Source organism: Diplotaxodon limnothrissa, unplaced genomic scaffold (genome assembly GCF_057381915.1).
Source record: "Diplotaxodon limnothrissa isolate DT_005_m unplaced genomic scaffold, D_limnothrissa_male_GT1.1 unmapped_scaffold_1, whole genome shotgun sequence".
NCBI lineage: Eukaryota > Metazoa > Chordata > Actinopteri > Cichliformes > Cichlidae > Diplotaxodon > Diplotaxodon limnothrissa.
The window spans coordinates 1,858,039-1,873,872 of NW_028188555.1; the positions used below are offsets into that span (position 1 = coordinate 1,858,039).

At 45.4% G+C, this 15,834-nt stretch overlaps 22 non-coding genes across 22 annotated transcripts; 11 read left to right on the forward strand and 11 right to left on the reverse strand.

The window, feature by feature from the left end:
• Window positions 1-364: 364 nt before the first annotated feature.
• LOC146607025 (5S ribosomal RNA) lies at window positions 365-483 on the reverse strand. The gene has a single exon (XR_014905331.1). It is a non-coding gene; the product is annotated as a 5S ribosomal RNA (ribosomal RNA).
• A 357-nt stretch (window positions 484-840) lies between these two features.
• Window positions 841-959, forward strand: LOC146607026 (5S ribosomal RNA). The gene has a single exon (XR_014905295.1). It is a non-coding gene; the product is annotated as a 5S ribosomal RNA (ribosomal RNA).
• An 854-nt stretch (window positions 960-1,813) lies between these two features.
• LOC146607027 (5S ribosomal RNA) lies at window positions 1,814-1,932 on the reverse strand. Its single transcript, XR_014905332.1, has one exon. It is a non-coding gene; the product is annotated as a 5S ribosomal RNA (ribosomal RNA).
• Window positions 1,933-2,289: 357 nt separating this feature from the next.
• On the forward strand, window positions 2,290-2,408 carry LOC146607028 (5S ribosomal RNA). Its single transcript, XR_014905297.1, has one exon. It is a non-coding gene; the product is annotated as a 5S ribosomal RNA (ribosomal RNA).
• An 854-nt stretch (window positions 2,409-3,262) lies between these two features.
• LOC146607029 (5S ribosomal RNA) lies at window positions 3,263-3,381 on the reverse strand. The gene has a single exon (XR_014905333.1). It is a non-coding gene; the product is annotated as a 5S ribosomal RNA (ribosomal RNA).
• A 357-nt stretch (window positions 3,382-3,738) lies between these two features.
• On the forward strand, window positions 3,739-3,857 carry LOC146607030 (5S ribosomal RNA). Its single transcript, XR_014905298.1, has one exon. It is a non-coding gene; the product is annotated as a 5S ribosomal RNA (ribosomal RNA).
• An 854-nt stretch (window positions 3,858-4,711) lies between these two features.
• Window positions 4,712-4,830, reverse strand: LOC146607031 (5S ribosomal RNA). The gene has a single exon (XR_014905335.1). It is a non-coding gene; the product is annotated as a 5S ribosomal RNA (ribosomal RNA).
• Window positions 4,831-5,187: 357 nt separating this feature from the next.
• Window positions 5,188-5,306, forward strand: LOC146607032 (5S ribosomal RNA). The gene has a single exon (XR_014905299.1). It is a non-coding gene; the product is annotated as a 5S ribosomal RNA (ribosomal RNA).
• An 854-nt stretch (window positions 5,307-6,160) lies between these two features.
• On the reverse strand, window positions 6,161-6,279 carry LOC146607033 (5S ribosomal RNA). The gene has a single exon (XR_014905336.1). It is a non-coding gene; the product is annotated as a 5S ribosomal RNA (ribosomal RNA).
• Window positions 6,280-6,636: 357 nt separating this feature from the next.
• On the forward strand, window positions 6,637-6,755 carry LOC146607034 (5S ribosomal RNA). Its single transcript, XR_014905300.1, has one exon. It is a non-coding gene; the product is annotated as a 5S ribosomal RNA (ribosomal RNA).
• Window positions 6,756-7,609: 854 nt separating this feature from the next.
• LOC146607035 (5S ribosomal RNA) lies at window positions 7,610-7,728 on the reverse strand. Its single transcript, XR_014905337.1, has one exon. It is a non-coding gene; the product is annotated as a 5S ribosomal RNA (ribosomal RNA).
• Window positions 7,729-8,085: 357 nt separating this feature from the next.
• LOC146607036 (5S ribosomal RNA) lies at window positions 8,086-8,204 on the forward strand. The gene has a single exon (XR_014905301.1). It is a non-coding gene; the product is annotated as a 5S ribosomal RNA (ribosomal RNA).
• An 854-nt stretch (window positions 8,205-9,058) lies between these two features.
• LOC146607037 (5S ribosomal RNA) lies at window positions 9,059-9,177 on the reverse strand. The gene has a single exon (XR_014905369.1). It is a non-coding gene; the product is annotated as a 5S ribosomal RNA (ribosomal RNA).
• Window positions 9,178-9,534: 357 nt separating this feature from the next.
• LOC146607038 (5S ribosomal RNA) lies at window positions 9,535-9,653 on the forward strand. Its single transcript, XR_014905302.1, has one exon. It is a non-coding gene; the product is annotated as a 5S ribosomal RNA (ribosomal RNA).
• An 854-nt stretch (window positions 9,654-10,507) lies between these two features.
• Window positions 10,508-10,626, reverse strand: LOC146607039 (5S ribosomal RNA). The gene has a single exon (XR_014905370.1). It is a non-coding gene; the product is annotated as a 5S ribosomal RNA (ribosomal RNA).
• Window positions 10,627-10,983: 357 nt separating this feature from the next.
• On the forward strand, window positions 10,984-11,102 carry LOC146607040 (5S ribosomal RNA). The gene has a single exon (XR_014905303.1). It is a non-coding gene; the product is annotated as a 5S ribosomal RNA (ribosomal RNA).
• An 854-nt stretch (window positions 11,103-11,956) lies between these two features.
• LOC146607041 (5S ribosomal RNA) lies at window positions 11,957-12,075 on the reverse strand. Its single transcript, XR_014905338.1, has one exon. It is a non-coding gene; the product is annotated as a 5S ribosomal RNA (ribosomal RNA).
• Window positions 12,076-12,432: 357 nt separating this feature from the next.
• LOC146607042 (5S ribosomal RNA) lies at window positions 12,433-12,551 on the forward strand. The gene has a single exon (XR_014905304.1). It is a non-coding gene; the product is annotated as a 5S ribosomal RNA (ribosomal RNA).
• An 854-nt stretch (window positions 12,552-13,405) lies between these two features.
• Window positions 13,406-13,524, reverse strand: LOC146607043 (5S ribosomal RNA). The gene has a single exon (XR_014905339.1). It is a non-coding gene; the product is annotated as a 5S ribosomal RNA (ribosomal RNA).
• Window positions 13,525-13,881: 357 nt separating this feature from the next.
• LOC146607044 (5S ribosomal RNA) lies at window positions 13,882-14,000 on the forward strand. Its single transcript, XR_014905305.1, has one exon. It is a non-coding gene; the product is annotated as a 5S ribosomal RNA (ribosomal RNA).
• An 854-nt stretch (window positions 14,001-14,854) lies between these two features.
• Window positions 14,855-14,973, reverse strand: LOC146607045 (5S ribosomal RNA). Its single transcript, XR_014905340.1, has one exon. It is a non-coding gene; the product is annotated as a 5S ribosomal RNA (ribosomal RNA).
• A 357-nt stretch (window positions 14,974-15,330) lies between these two features.
• Window positions 15,331-15,449, forward strand: LOC146607046 (5S ribosomal RNA). The gene has a single exon (XR_014905306.1). It is a non-coding gene; the product is annotated as a 5S ribosomal RNA (ribosomal RNA).
• The last annotated feature ends 385 nt before the right edge of the window (window positions 15,450-15,834 follow it).

A 15,834-nucleotide genomic window follows, 5' to 3' on the forward strand; every position in this document is an offset into this window, starting at 1 on the left:
TGTTCCCTGCTCAGGGTAGCACACTGATGCGCATTTATTCAGTATTCTTCGGGGCCGCAGTCGGCAGCCAATAAGAGTTAAAACTGGTTGCACAAGAGTGTCAGGTTGACACTGTGCCCGCTGCACGCTACAAGGTTAACGAGTTCCTCACTATTGAGCCCAGACGGACTAGCCGTAGACATTCTCTACATTTACAGAATAAATAAGTTCGTGTATTTCCTAAATATTTCGTTCCTGCTGTTCTTTTGTTTTGTTTTGCACAAAAGGGAAATGCAATCAGGAGCGTTGTCATGAAGCTTTTCCTCAAGCTGCCTCCACTGAGTGAGCAGCGGCGCCCTCTGCAGTTTGTGTGTGGGAGTGCAAAAGCTTACAGCACCTGGTATTCCCAGGCGGTCTCCCATCCAAGTACTGACCAGGCCCGACCCTGCTTAGCTTCCGAGATCAGACGAGATCGGGCGTGTTCAGGGTGGTATGGCCGTAAGCGAGGGAAACCGGCTATAAAAGACCTTTTATACTTGGCAAATGTCACGCACTTTAAAATATAGGATTGTACTAAGCTTCACATGTTACAGCGAAAACATGCAAACCTTTGTTGTGAACTGCAGCTTCAACACTGAGCTGCAAAAATGCTTTTCCCGCGGTAACGTCACCATAATAACACATGTTACTTTCTCACAGCACAGTGTTAAAGTGACAGAGAGCACACAGTGTGTTAGGACCATTTGGAAGTCCAACATTTTTGTGCTTTGGACAATTCAACTTATATACAGGACATAAAAACCTAAGCATGACTGCGTCATCACAGCATGTATAAAGAGGCTGTTTGTGAAGCAGCCCCTCGCTTACGGCCACACCACCCTGAACGCGCCCGATCTCGTCTGATCTCGGAAGCCAAGCTGGGTCGGGCCTGGTCAGTACTTGGATGGGAGACTGCCTGGGAATACCAGGTGCCGTAAGCTTTTGCATTTCAACACACAAATGACAGTTTCAATAGTGAAACGGATCTGAGGCACTCTTTAAGCTCATTTTCCAATAGGATGGTTAGTGAGTCTTGCGCAAAGAGCTCTTCCACTCATGTAGTAATGTCAAATTCTTCAAGCGTTACATCAATATCACTGTACATGCACAGAGCACCTGTAGATGTTTTTGTGCAAACACTCACAATTGTTTATGACGTGAATATTGCTGCATTAAGTATGCATTATAACTGTGCTGTCATGGGCAGCTATTAAAAATAAAAGTAGAAACTAATCAATATGCTTCACTCTAAATTGTTTTTTAAATCCCAATAAATGGGTTACAGTATCTACATGAACCCCGTTGTCGAGGAAGCCTCTCACTTACGGCCATACCAGCCTGTTCTCATCTGATCTCTGAAGCTAAGCAGGGGCGGTCCTGCATAGTCGCGTCACCTTCACCTTGCTCCATGTTAGAAACTCCATGATATCGTGTTCCCTGCTCAGGGTAGCACACTGATGCGCATTTATTCAGTATTCTTCGGGGCCGCAGTCGGCAGCCAATAAGAGTTAAAACTGGTTGCACAAGAGTGTCAGGTTGACACTGTGCCCGCTGCACGCTACAAGGTTAACGAGTTCCTCACTATTGAGCCCAGACGGACTAGCCGTAGACATTCTCTACATTTACAGAATAAATAAGTTCGTGTATTTCCTAAATATTTCGTTCCTGCTGTTCTTTTGTTTTGTTTTGCACAAAAGGGAAATGCAATCAGGAGCGTTGTCATGAAGCTTTTCCTCAAGCTGCCTCCACTGAGTGAGCAGCGGCGCCCTCTGCAGTTTGTGTGTGGGAGTGCAAAAGCTTACAGCACCTGGTATTCCCAGGCGGTCTCCCATCCAAGTACTGACCAGGCCCGACCCTGCTTAGCTTCCGAGATCAGACGAGATCGGGCGTGTTCAGGGTGGTATGGCCGTAAGCGAGGGAAACCGGCTATAAAAGACCTTTTATACTTGGCAAATGTCACGCACTTTAAAATATAGGATTGTACTAAGCTTCACATGTTACAGCGAAAACATGCAAACCTTTGTTGTGAACTGCAGCTTCAACACTGAGCTGCAAAAATGCTTTTCCCGCGGTAACGTCACCATAATAACACATGTTACTTTCTCACAGCACAGTGTTAAAGTGACAGAGAGCACACAGTGTGTTAGGACCATTTGGAAGTCCAACATTTTTGTGCTTTGGACAATTCAACTTATATACAGGACATAAAAACCTAAGCATGACTGCGTCATCACAGCATGTATAAAGAGGCTGTTTGTGAAGCAGCCCCTCGCTTACGGCCACACCACCCTGAACGCGCCCGATCTCGTCTGATCTCGGAAGCCAAGCTGGGTCGGGCCTGGTCAGTACTTGGATGGGAGACTGCCTGGGAATACCAGGTGCCGTAAGCTTTTGCATTTCAACACACAAATGACAGTTTCAATAGTGAAACGGATCTGAGGCACTCTTTAAGCTCATTTTCCAATAGGATGGTTAGTGAGTCTTGCGCAAAGAGCTCTTCCACTCATGTAGTAATGTCAAATTCTTCAAGCGTTACATCAATATCACTGTACATGCACAGAGCACCTGTAGATGTTTTTGTGCAAACACTCACAATTGTTTATGACGTGAATATTGCTGCATTAAGTATGCATTATAACTGTGCTGTCATGGGCAGCTATTAAAAATAAAAGTAGAAACTAATCAATATGCTTCACTCTAAATTGTTTTTTAAATCCCAATAAATGGGTTACAGTATCTACATGAACCCCGTTGTCGAGGAAGCCTCTCACTTACGGCCATACCAGCCTGTTCTCATCTGATCTCTGAAGCTAAGCAGGGGCGGTCCTGCATAGTCGCGTCACCTTCACCTTGCTCCATGTTAGAAACTCCATGATATCGTGTTCCCTGCTCAGGGTAGCACACTGATGCGCATTTATTCAGTATTCTTCGGGGCCGCAGTCGGCAGCCAATAAGAGTTAAAACTGGTTGCACAAGAGTGTCAGGTTGACACTGTGCCCGCTGCACGCTACAAGGTTAACGAGTTCCTCACTATTGAGCCCAGACGGACTAGCCGTAGACATTCTCTACATTTACAGAATAAATAAGTTCGTGTATTTCCTAAATATTTCGTTCCTGCTGTTCTTTTGTTTTGTTTTGCACAAAAGGGAAATGCAATCAGGAGCGTTGTCATGAAGCTTTTCCTCAAGCTGCCTCCACTGAGTGAGCAGCGGCGCCCTCTGCAGTTTGTGTGTGGGAGTGCAAAAGCTTACAGCACCTGGTATTCCCAGGCGGTCTCCCATCCAAGTACTGACCAGGCCCGACCCTGCTTAGCTTCCGAGATCAGACGAGATCGGGCGTGTTCAGGGTGGTATGGCCGTAAGCGAGGGAAACCGGCTATAAAAGACCTTTTATACTTGGCAAATGTCACGCACTTTAAAATATAGGATTGTACTAAGCTTCACATGTTACAGCGAAAACATGCAAACCTTTGTTGTGAACTGCAGCTTCAACACTGAGCTGCAAAAATGCTTTTCCCGCGGTAACGTCACCATAATAACACATGTTACTTTCTCACAGCACAGTGTTAAAGTGACAGAGAGCACACAGTGTGTTAGGACCATTTGGAAGTCCAACATTTTTGTGCTTTGGACAATTCAACTTATATACAGGACATAAAAACCTAAGCATGACTGCGTCATCACAGCATGTATAAAGAGGCTGTTTGTGAAGCAGCCCCTCGCTTACGGCCACACCACCCTGAACGCGCCCGATCTCGTCTGATCTCGGAAGCCAAGCTGGGTCGGGCCTGGTCAGTACTTGGATGGGAGACTGCCTGGGAATACCAGGTGCCGTAAGCTTTTGCATTTCAACACACAAATGACAGTTTCAATAGTGAAACGGATCTGAGGCACTCTTTAAGCTCATTTTCCAATAGGATGGTTAGTGAGTCTTGCGCAAAGAGCTCTTCCACTCATGTAGTAATGTCAAATTCTTCAAGCGTTACATCAATATCACTGTACATGCACAGAGCACCTGTAGATGTTTTTGTGCAAACACTCACAATTGTTTATGACGTGAATATTGCTGCATTAAGTATGCATTATAACTGTGCTGTCATGGGCAGCTATTAAAAATAAAAGTAGAAACTAATCAATATGCTTCACTCTAAATTGTTTTTTAAATCCCAATAAATGGGTTACAGTATCTACATGAACCCCGTTGTCGAGGAAGCCTCTCACTTACGGCCATACCAGCCTGTTCTCATCTGATCTCTGAAGCTAAGCAGGGGCGGTCCTGCATAGTCGCGTCACCTTCACCTTGCTCCATGTTAGAAACTCCATGATATCGTGTTCCCTGCTCAGGGTAGCACACTGATGCGCATTTATTCAGTATTCTTCGGGGCCGCAGTCGGCAGCCAATAAGAGTTAAAACTGGTTGCACAAGAGTGTCAGGTTGACACTGTGCCCGCTGCACGCTACAAGGTTAACGAGTTCCTCACTATTGAGCCCAGACGGACTAGCCGTAGACATTCTCTACATTTACAGAATAAATAAGTTCGTGTATTTCCTAAATATTTCGTTCCTGCTGTTCTTTTGTTTTGTTTTGCACAAAAGGGAAATGCAATCAGGAGCGTTGTCATGAAGCTTTTCCTCAAGCTGCCTCCACTGAGTGAGCAGCGGCGCCCTCTGCAGTTTGTGTGTGGGAGTGCAAAAGCTTACAGCACCTGGTATTCCCAGGCGGTCTCCCATCCAAGTACTGACCAGGCCCGACCCTGCTTAGCTTCCGAGATCAGACGAGATCGGGCGTGTTCAGGGTGGTATGGCCGTAAGCGAGGGAAACCGGCTATAAAAGACCTTTTATACTTGGCAAATGTCACGCACTTTAAAATATAGGATTGTACTAAGCTTCACATGTTACAGCGAAAACATGCAAACCTTTGTTGTGAACTGCAGCTTCAACACTGAGCTGCAAAAATGCTTTTCCCGCGGTAACGTCACCATAATAACACATGTTACTTTCTCACAGCACAGTGTTAAAGTGACAGAGAGCACACAGTGTGTTAGGACCATTTGGAAGTCCAACATTTTTGTGCTTTGGACAATTCAACTTATATACAGGACATAAAAACCTAAGCATGACTGCGTCATCACAGCATGTATAAAGAGGCTGTTTGTGAAGCAGCCCCTCGCTTACGGCCACACCACCCTGAACGCGCCCGATCTCGTCTGATCTCGGAAGCCAAGCTGGGTCGGGCCTGGTCAGTACTTGGATGGGAGACTGCCTGGGAATACCAGGTGCCGTAAGCTTTTGCATTTCAACACACAAATGACAGTTTCAATAGTGAAACGGATCTGAGGCACTCTTTAAGCTCATTTTCCAATAGGATGGTTAGTGAGTCTTGCGCAAAGAGCTCTTCCACTCATGTAGTAATGTCAAATTCTTCAAGCGTTACATCAGTATCACTGTACATGCACAGAGCACCTGTAGATGTTTTTGTGCAAACACTCACAATTGTTTATGACGTGAATATTGCTGCATTAAGTATGCATTATAACTGTGCTGTCATGGGCAGCTATTAAAAATAAAAGTAGAAACTAATCAATATGCTTCACTCTAAATTGTTTTTTAAATCCCAATAAATGGGTTACAGTATCTACATGAACCCCGTTGTCGAGGAAGCCTCTCACTTACGGCCATACCAGCCTGTTCTCATCTGATCTCTGAAGCTAAGCAGGGGCGGTCCTGCATAGTCGCGTCACCTTCACCTTGCTCCATGTTAGAAACTCCATGATATCGTGTTCCCTGCTCAGGGTAGCACACTGATGCGCATTTATTCAGTATTCTTCGGGGCCGCAGTCGGCAGCCAATAAGAGTTAAAACTGGTTGCACAAGAGTGTCAGGTTGACACTGTGCCCGCTGCACGCTACAAGGTTAACGAGTTCCTCACTATTGAGCCCAGACGGACTAGCCGTAGACATTCTCTACATTTACAGAATAAATAAGTTCGTGTATTTCCTAAATATTTCGTTCCTGCTGTTCTTTTGTTTTGTTTTGCACAAAAGGGAAATGCAATCAGGAGCGTTGTCATGAAGCTTTTCCTCAAGCTGCCTCCACTGAGTGAGCAGCGGCGCCCTCTGCAGTTTGTGTGTGGGAGTGCAAAAGCTTACAGCACCTGGTATTCCCAGGCGGTCTCCCATCCAAGTACTGACCAGGCCCGACCCTGCTTAGCTTCCGAGATCAGACGAGATCGGGCGTGTTCAGGGTGGTATGGCCGTAAGCGAGGGAAACCGGCTATAAAAGACCTTTTATACTTGGCAAATGTCACGCACTTTAAAATATAGGATTGTACTAAGCTTCACATGTTACAGCGAAAACATGCAAACCTTTGTTGTGAACTGCAGCTTCAACACTGAGCTGCAAAAATGCTTTTCCCGCGGTAACGTCACCATAATAACACATGTTACTTTCTCACAGCACAGTGTTAAAGTGACAGAGAGCACACAGTGTGTTAGGACCATTTGGAAGTCCAACATTTTTGTGCTTTGGACAATTCAACTTATATACAGGACATAAAAACCTAAGCATGACTGCGTCATCACAGCATGTATAAAGAGGCTGTTTGTGAAGCAGCCCCTCGCTTACGGCCACACCACCCTGAACGCGCCCGATCTCGTCTGATCTCGGAAGCCAAGCTGGGTCGGGCCTGGTCAGTACTTGGATGGGAGACTGCCTGGGAATACCAGGTGCCGTAAGCTTTTGCATTTCAACACACAAATGACAGTTTCAATAGTGAAACGGATCTGAGGCACTCTTTAAGCTCATTTTCCAATAGGATGGTTAGTGAGTCTTGCGCAAAGAGCTCTTCCACTCATGTAGTAATGTCAAATTCTTCAAGCGTTACATCAGTATCACTGTACATGCACAGAGCACCTGTAGATGTTTTTGTGCAAACACTCACAATTGTTTATGACGTGAATATTGCTGCATTAAGTATGCATTATAACTGTGCTGTCATGGGCAGCTATTAAAAATAAAAGTAGAAACTAATCAATATGCTTCACTCTAAATTGTTTTTTAAATCCCAATAAATGGGTTACAGTATCTACATGAACCCCGTTGTCGAGGAAGCCTCTCACTTACGGCCATACCAGCCTGTTCTCATCTGATCTCTGAAGGTAACCAGGGGCGGTCCTGCATAGTCGCGTCACCTTCACCTTGCTCCATGTTAGAAACTCCATGATATCGTGTTCCCTGCTCAGGGTAGCACACTGATGCGCATTTATTCAGTATTCTTCGGGGCCGCAGTCGGCAGCCAATAAGAGTTAAAACTGGTTGCACAAGAGTGTCAGGTTGACACTGTGCCCGCTGCACGCTACAAGGTTAACGAGTTCCTCACTATTGAGCCCAGACGGACTAGCCGTAGACATTCTCTACATTTACAGAATAAATAAGTTCGTGTATTTCCTAAATATTTCGTTCCTGCTGTTCTTTTGTTTTGTTTTGCACAAAAGGGAAATGCAATCAGGAGCGTTGTCATGAAGCTTTTCCTCAAGCTGCCTCCACTGAGTGAGCAGCGGCGCCCTCTGCAGTTTGTGTGTGGGAGTGCAAAAGCTTACAGCACCTGGTATTCCCAGGCGGTCTCCCATCCAAGTACTGACCAGGCCCGACCCTGCTTAGCTTCCGAGATCAGACGAGATCGGGCGTGTTCAGGGTGGTATGGCCGTAAGCGAGGGAAACCGGCTATAAAAGACCTTTTATACTTGGCAAATGTCACGCACTTTAAAATATAGGATTGTACTAAGCTTCACATGTTACAGCGAAAACATGCAAACCTTTGTTGTGAACTGCAGCTTCAACACTGAGCTGCAAAAATGCTTTTCCCGCGGTAACGTCACCATAATAACACATGTTACTTTCTCACAGCACAGTGTTAAAGTGACAGAGAGCACACAGTGTGTTAGGACCATTTGGAAGTCCAACATTTTTGTGCTTTGGACAATTCAACTTATATACAGGACATAAAAACCTAAGCATGACTGCGTCATCACAGCATGTATAAAGAGGCTGTTTGTGAAGCAGCCCCTCGCTTACGGCCACACCACCCTGAACGCGCCCGATCTCGTCTGATCTCGGAAGCCAAGCTGGGTCGGGCCTGGTCAGTACTTGGATGGGAGACTGCCTGGGAATACCAGGTGCCGTAAGCTTTTGCATTTCAACACACAAATGACAGTTTCAATAGTGAAACGGATCTGAGGCACTCTTTAAGCTCATTTTCCAATAGGATGGTTAGTGAGTCTTGCGCAAAGAGCTCTTCCACTCATGTAGTAATGTCAAATTCTTCAAGCGTTACATCAATATCACTGTACATGCACAGAGCACCTGTAGATGTTTTTGTGCAAACACTCACAATTGTTTATGACGTGAATATTGCTGCATTAAGTATGCATTATAACTGTGCTGTCATGGGCAGCTATTAAAAATAAAAGTAGAAACTAATCAATATGCTTCACTCTAAATTGTTTTTTAAATCCCAATAAATGGGTTACAGTATCTACATGAACCCCGTTGTCGAGGAAGCCTCTCACTTACGGCCATACCAGCCTGTTCTCATCTGATCTCTGAAGCTAAGCAGGGGCGGTCCTGCATAGTCGCGTCACCTTCACCTTGCTCCATGTTAGAAACTCCATGATATCGTGTTCCCTGCTCAGGGTAGCACACTGATGCGCATTTATTCAGTATTCTTCGGGGCCGCAGTCGGCAGCCAATAAGAGTTAAAACTGGTTGCACAAGAGTGTCAGGTTGACACTGTGCCCGCTGCACGCTACAAGGTTAACGAGTTCCTCACTATTGAGCCCAGACGGACTAGCCGTAGACATTCTCTACATTTACAGAATAAATAAGTTCGTGTATTTCCTAAATATTTCGTTCCTGCTGTTCTTTTGTTTTGTTTTGCACAAAAGGGAAATGCAATCAGGAGCGTTGTCATGAAGCTTTTCCTCAAGCTGCCTCCACTGAGTGAGCAGCGGCGCCCTCTGCAGTTTGTGTGTGGGAGTGCAAAAGCTTACAGCACCTGGTATTCCCAGGCGGTCTCCCATCCAAGTACTGACCAGGCCCGACCCTGCTTAGCTTCCGAGATCAGACGAGATCGGGCGTGTTCAGGGTGGTGTGGCCGTAAGCGAGGGAAACCGGCTATAAAAGACCTTTTATACTTGGCAAATGTCACGCACTTTAAAATATAGGATTGTACTAAGCTTCACATGTTACAGCGAAAACATGCAAACCTTTGTTGTGAACTGCAGCTTCAACACTGAGCTGCAAAAATGCTTTTCCCGCGGTAACGTCACCATAATAACACATGTTACTTTCTCACAGCACAGTGTTAAAGTGACAGAGAGCACACAGTGTGTTAGGACCATTTGGAAGTCCAACATTTTTGTGCTTTGGACAATTCAACTTATATACAGGACATAAAAACCTAAGCATGACTGCGTCATCACAGCATGTATAAAGAGGCTGTTTGTGAAGCAGTCCCTCGCTTACGGCCACACCACCCTGAACGCGCCCGATCTCGTCTGATCTCGGAAGCCAAGCTGGGTCGGGCCTGGTCAGTACTTGGATGGGAGACTGCCTGGGAATACCAGGTGCCGTAAGCTTTTGCATTTCAACACACAAATGACAGTTTCAATAGTGAAACGGATCTGAGGCACTCTTTAAGCTCATTTTCCAATAGGATGGTTAGTGAGTCTTGCGCAAAGAGCTCTTCCACTCATGTAGTAATGTCAAATTCTTCAAGCGTTACATCAGTATCACTGTACATGCACAGAGCACCTGTAGATGTTTTTGTGCAAACACTCACAATTGTTTATGACGTGAATATTGCTGCATTAAGTATGCATTATAACTGTGCTGTCATGGGCAGCTATTAAAAATAAAAGTAGAAACTAATCAATATGCTTCACTCTAAATTGTTTTTTAAATCCCAATAAATGGGTTACAGTATCTACATGAACCCCGTTGTCGAGGAAGCCTCTCACTTACGGCCATACCAGCCTGTTCTCATCTGATCTCTGAAGGTAACCAGGGGCGGTCCTGCATAGTCGCGTCACCTTCACCTTGCTCCATGTTAGAAACTCCATGATATCGTGTTCCCTGCTCAGGGTAGCACACTGATGCGCATTTATTCAGTATTCTTCGGGGCCGCAGTCGGCAGCCAATAAGAGTTAAAACTGGTTGCACAAGAGTGTCAGGTTGACACTGTGCCCGCTGCACGCTACAAGGTTAACGAGTTCCTCACTATTGAGCCCAGACGGACTAGCCGTAGACATTCTCTACATTTACAGAATAAATAAGTTCGTGTATTTCCTAAATATTTCGTTCCTGCTGTTCTTTTGTTTTGTTTTGCACAAAAGGGAAATGCAATCAGGAGCGTTGTCATGAAGCTTTTCCTCAAGCTGCCTCCACTGAGTGAGCAGCGGCGCCCTCTGCAGTTTGTGTGTGGGAGTGCAAAAGCTTACAGCACCTGGTATTCCCAGGCGGTCTCCCATCCAAGTACTGACCAGGCCCGACCCTGCTTAGCTTCCGAGATCAGACGAGATCGGGCGTGTTCAGGGTGGTGTGGCCGTAAGCGAGGGAAACCGGCTATAAAAGACCTTTTATACTTGGCAAATGTCACGCACTTTAAAATATAGGATTGTACTAAGCTTCACATGTTACAGCGAAAACATGCAAACCTTTGTTGTGAACTGCAGCTTCAACACTGAGCTGCAAAAATGCTTTTCCCGCGGTAACGTCACCATAATAACACATGTTACTTTCTCACAGCACAGTGTTAAAGTGACAGAGAGCACACAGTGTGTTAGGACCATTTGGAAGTCCAACATTTTTGTGCTTTGGACAATTCAACTTATATACAGGACATAAAAACCTAAGCATGACTGCGTCATCACAGCATGTATAAAGAGGCTGTTTGTGAAGCAGCCCCTCGCTTACGGCCACACCACCCTGAACGCGCCCGATCTCGTCTGATCTCGGAAGCCAAGCTGGGTCGGGCCTGGTCAGTACTTGGATGGGAGACTGCCTGGGAATACCAGGTGCCGTAAGCTTTTGCATTTCAACACACAAATGACAGTTTCAATAGTGAAACGGATCTGAGGCACTCTTTAAGCTCATTTTCCAATAGGATGGTTAGTGAGTCTTGCGCAAAGAGCTCTTCCACTCATGTAGTAATGTCAAATTCTTCAAGCGTTACATCAATATCACTGTACATGCACAGAGCACCTGTAGATGTTTTTGTGCAAACACTCACAATTGTTTATGACGTGAATATTGCTGCATTAAGTATGCATTATAACTGTGCTGTCATGGGCAGCTATTAAAAATAAAAGTAGAAACTAATCAATATGCTTCACTCTAAATTGTTTTTTAAATCCCAATAAATGGGTTACAGTATCTACATGAACCCCGTTGTCGAGGAAGCCTCTCACTTACGGCCATACCAGCCTGTTCTCATCTGATCTCTGAAGCTAAGCAGGGGCGGTCCTGCATAGTCGCGTCACCTTCACCTTGCTCCATGTTAGAAACTCCATGATATCGTGTTCCCTGCTCAGGGTAGCACACTGATGCGCATTTATTCAGTATTCTTCGGGGCCGCAGTCGGCAGCCAATAAGAGTTAAAACTGGTTGCACAAGAGTGTCAGGTTGACACTGTGCCCGCTGCACGCTACAAGGTTAACGAGTTCCTCACTATTGAGCCCAGACGGACTAGCCGTAGACATTCTCTACATTTACAGAATAAATAAGTTCGTGTATTTCCTAAATATTTCGTTCCTGCTGTTCTTTTGTTTTGTTTTGCACAAAAGGGAAATGCAATCAGGAGCGTTGTCATGAAGCTTTTCCTCAAGCTGCCTCCACTGAGTGAGCAGCGGCGCCCTCTGCAGTTTGTGTGTGGGAGTGCAAAAGCTTACAGCACCTGGTATTCCCAGGCGGTCTCCCATCCAAGTACTGACCAGGCCCGACCCTGCTTAGCTTCCGAGATCAGACGAGATCGGGCGTGTTCAGGGTGGTATGGCCGTAAGCGAGGGAAACCGGCTATAAAAGACCTTTTATACTTGGCAAATGTCACGCACTTTAAAATATAGGATTGTACTAAGCTTCACATGTTACAGCGAAAACATGCAAACCTTTGTTGTGAACTGCAGCTTCAACACTGAGCTGCAAAAATGCTTTTCCCGCGGTAACGTCACCATAATAACACATGTTACTTTCTCACAGCACAGTGTTAAAGTGACAGAGAGCACACAGTGTGTTAGGACCATTTGGAAGTCCAACATTTTTGTGCTTTGGACAATTCAACTTATATACAGGACATAAAAACCTAAGCATGACTGCGTCATCACAGCATGTATAAAGAGGCTGTTTGTGAAGCAGCCCCTCGCTTACGGCCACACCACCCTGAACGCGCCCGATCTCGTCTGATCTCGGAAGCCAAGCTGGGTCGGGCCTGGTCAGTACTTGGATGGGAGACTGCCTGGGAATACCAGGTGCCGTAAGCTTTTGCATTTCAACACACAAATGACAGTTTCAATAGTGAAACGGATCTGAGGCACTCTTTAAGCTCATTTTCCAATAGGATGGTTAGTGAGTCTTGCGCAAAGAGCTCTTCCACTCATGTAGTAATGTCAAATTCTTCAAGCGTTACATCAGTATCACTGTACATGCACAGAGCACCTGTAGATGTTTTTGTGCAAACACTCACAATTGTTTATGACGTGAATATTGCTGCATTAAGTATGCATTATAACTGTGCTGTCATGGGCAGCTATTAAAAATAAAAGTAGAAACTAATCAATATGCTTCACTCTAAATTGTTTTTTAAATCCCAATAAATGGGTTACAGTATCTACATGAACCCCGTTGTCGAGGAAGCCTCTCACTTACGGCCATACCAGCCTGTTCTCATCTGATCTCTGAAGCTAAGCAGGGGCGGTCCTGCATAGTCGCGTCACCTTCACCTTGCTCCATGTTAGAAACTCCATGATATCGTGTTCCCTGCTCAGGGTAGCACACTGATGCGCATTTATTCAGTATTCTTCGGGGCCGCAGTCGGCAGCCAATAAGAGTTAAAACTGGTTGCACAAGAGTGTCAGGTTGACACTGTGCCCGCTGCACGCTACAAGGTTAACGAGTTCCTCACTATTGAGCCCAGACGGACTAGCCGTAGACATTCTCTACATTTACAGAATAAATAAGTTCGTGTATTTCCTAAATATTTCGTTCCTGCTGTTCTTTTGTTTTGTTTTGCACAAAAGGGAAATGCAATCAGGAGCGTTGTCATGAAGCTTTTCCTCAAGCTGCCTCCACTGAGTGAGCAGCGGCGCCCTCTGCAGTTTGTGTGTGGGAGTGCAAAAGCTTACAGCACCTGGTATTCCCAGGCGGTCTCCCATCCAAGTACTGACCAGGCCCGACCCTGCTTAGCTTCCGAGATCAGACGAGATCGGGCGTGTTCAGGGTGGTATGGCCGTAAGCGAGGGAAACCGGCTATAAAAGACCTTTTATACTTGGCAAATGTCACGCACTTTAAAATATAGGATTGTACTAAGCTTCACATGTTACAGCGAAAACATGCAAACCTTTGTTGTGAACTGCAGCTTCAACACTGAGCTGCAAAAATGCTTTTCCCGCGGTAACGTCACCATAATAACACATGTTACTTTCTCACAGCACAGTGTTAAAGTGACAGAGAGCACACAGTGTGTTAGGACCATTTGGAAGTCCAACATTTTTGTGCTTTGGACAATTCAACTTATATACAGGACATAAAAACCTAAGCATGACTGCGTCATCACAGCATGTATAAAGAGGCTGTTTGTGAAGCAGCCCCTCGCTTACGGCCACACCACCCTGAACGCGCCCGATCTCGTCTGATCTCGGAAGCCAAGCTGGGTCGGGCCTGGTCAGTACTTGGATGGGAGACTGCCTGGGAATACCAGGTGCCGTAAGCTTTTGCATTTCAACACACAAATGACAGTTTCAATAGTGAAACGGATCTGAGGCACTCTTTAAGCTCATTTTCCAATAGGATGGTTAGTGAGTCTTGCGCAAAGAGCTCTTCCACTCATGTAGTAATGTCAAATTCTTCAAGCGTTACATCAATATCACTGTACATGCACAGAGCACCTGTAGATGTTTTTGTGCAAACACTCACAATTGTTTATGACGTGAATATTGCTGCATTAAGTATGCATTATAACTGTGCTGTCATGGGCAGCTATTAAAAATAAAAGTAGAAACTAATCAATATGCTTCACTCTAAATTGTTTTTTAAATCCCAATAAATGGGTTACAGTATCTACATGAACCCCGTTGTCGAGGAAGCCTCTCACTTACGGCCATACCAGCCTGTTCTCATCTGATCTCTGAAGCTAAGCAGGGGCGGTCCTGCATAGTCGCGTCACCTTCACCTTGCTCCATGTTAGAAACTCCATGATATCGTGTTCCCTGCTCAGGGTAGCACACTGATGCGCATTTATTCAGTATTCTTCGGGGCCGCAGTCGGCAGCCAATAAGAGTTAAAACTGGTTGCACAAGAGTGTCAGGTTGACACTGTGCCCGCTGCACGCTACAAGGTTAACGAGTTCCTCACTATTGAGCCCAGACGGACTAGCCGTAGACATTCTCTACATTTACAGAATAAATAAGTTCGTGTATTTCCTAAATATTTCGTTCCTGCTGTTCTTTTGTTTTGTTTTGCACAAAAGGGAAATGCAATCAGGAGCGTTGTCATGAAGCTTTTCCTCAAGCTGCCTCCACTGAGTGAGCAGCGGCGCCCTCTGCAGTTTGTGTGTGGGAGTGCAAAAGCTTACAGCACCTGGTATTCCCAGGCGGTCTCCCATCCAAGTACTGACCAGGCCCGACCCTGCTTAGCTTCCGAGATCAGACGAGATCGGGCGTGTTCAGGGTGGTATGGCCGTAAGCGAGGGAAACCGGCTATAAAAGACCTTTTATACTTGGCAAATGTCACGCACTTTAAAATATAGGATTGTACTAAGCTTCACATGTTACAGCGAAAACATGCAAACCTTTGTTGTGAACTGCAGCTTCAACACTGAGCTGCAAAAATGCTTTTCCCGCGGTAACGTCACCATAATAACACATGTTACTTTCTCACAGCACAGTGTTAAAGTGACAGAGAGCACACAGTGTGTTAGGACCATTTGGAAGTCCAACATTTTTGTGCTTTGGACAATTCAACTTATATACAGGACATAAAAACCTAAGCATGACTGCGTCATCACAGCATGTATAAAGAGGCTGTTTGTGAAGCAGCCCCTCGCTTACGGCCACACCACCCTGAACGCGCCCGATCTCGTCTGATCTCGGAAGCCAAGCTGGGTCGGGCCTGGTCAGTACTTGGATGGGAGACTGCCTGGGAATACCAGGTGCCGTAAGCTTTTGCATTTCAACACACAAATGACAGTTTCAATAGTGAAACGGATCTGAGGCACTCTTTAAGCTCATTTTCCAATAGGATGGTTAGTGAGTCTTGCGCAAAGAGCTCTTCCACTCATGTAGTAATGTCAAATTCTTCAAGCGTTACATCAATATCACTGTACATGCACAGAGCACCTGTAGATGTTTTTGTGCAAACACTCACAATTGTTTATGACGTGAATATTGCTGCATTAAGTATGCATTATAACTGTGCTGTCATGGGCAGCTATTAAAAATAAAAGTAGAAACTAATCAATATGCTTCACTCTAAATTGTTTTTTAAATCCCAATAAATGGGTTACAGTATCTACATGAACCCCGTTGTCGAGGAAGCCTCTCACTTAC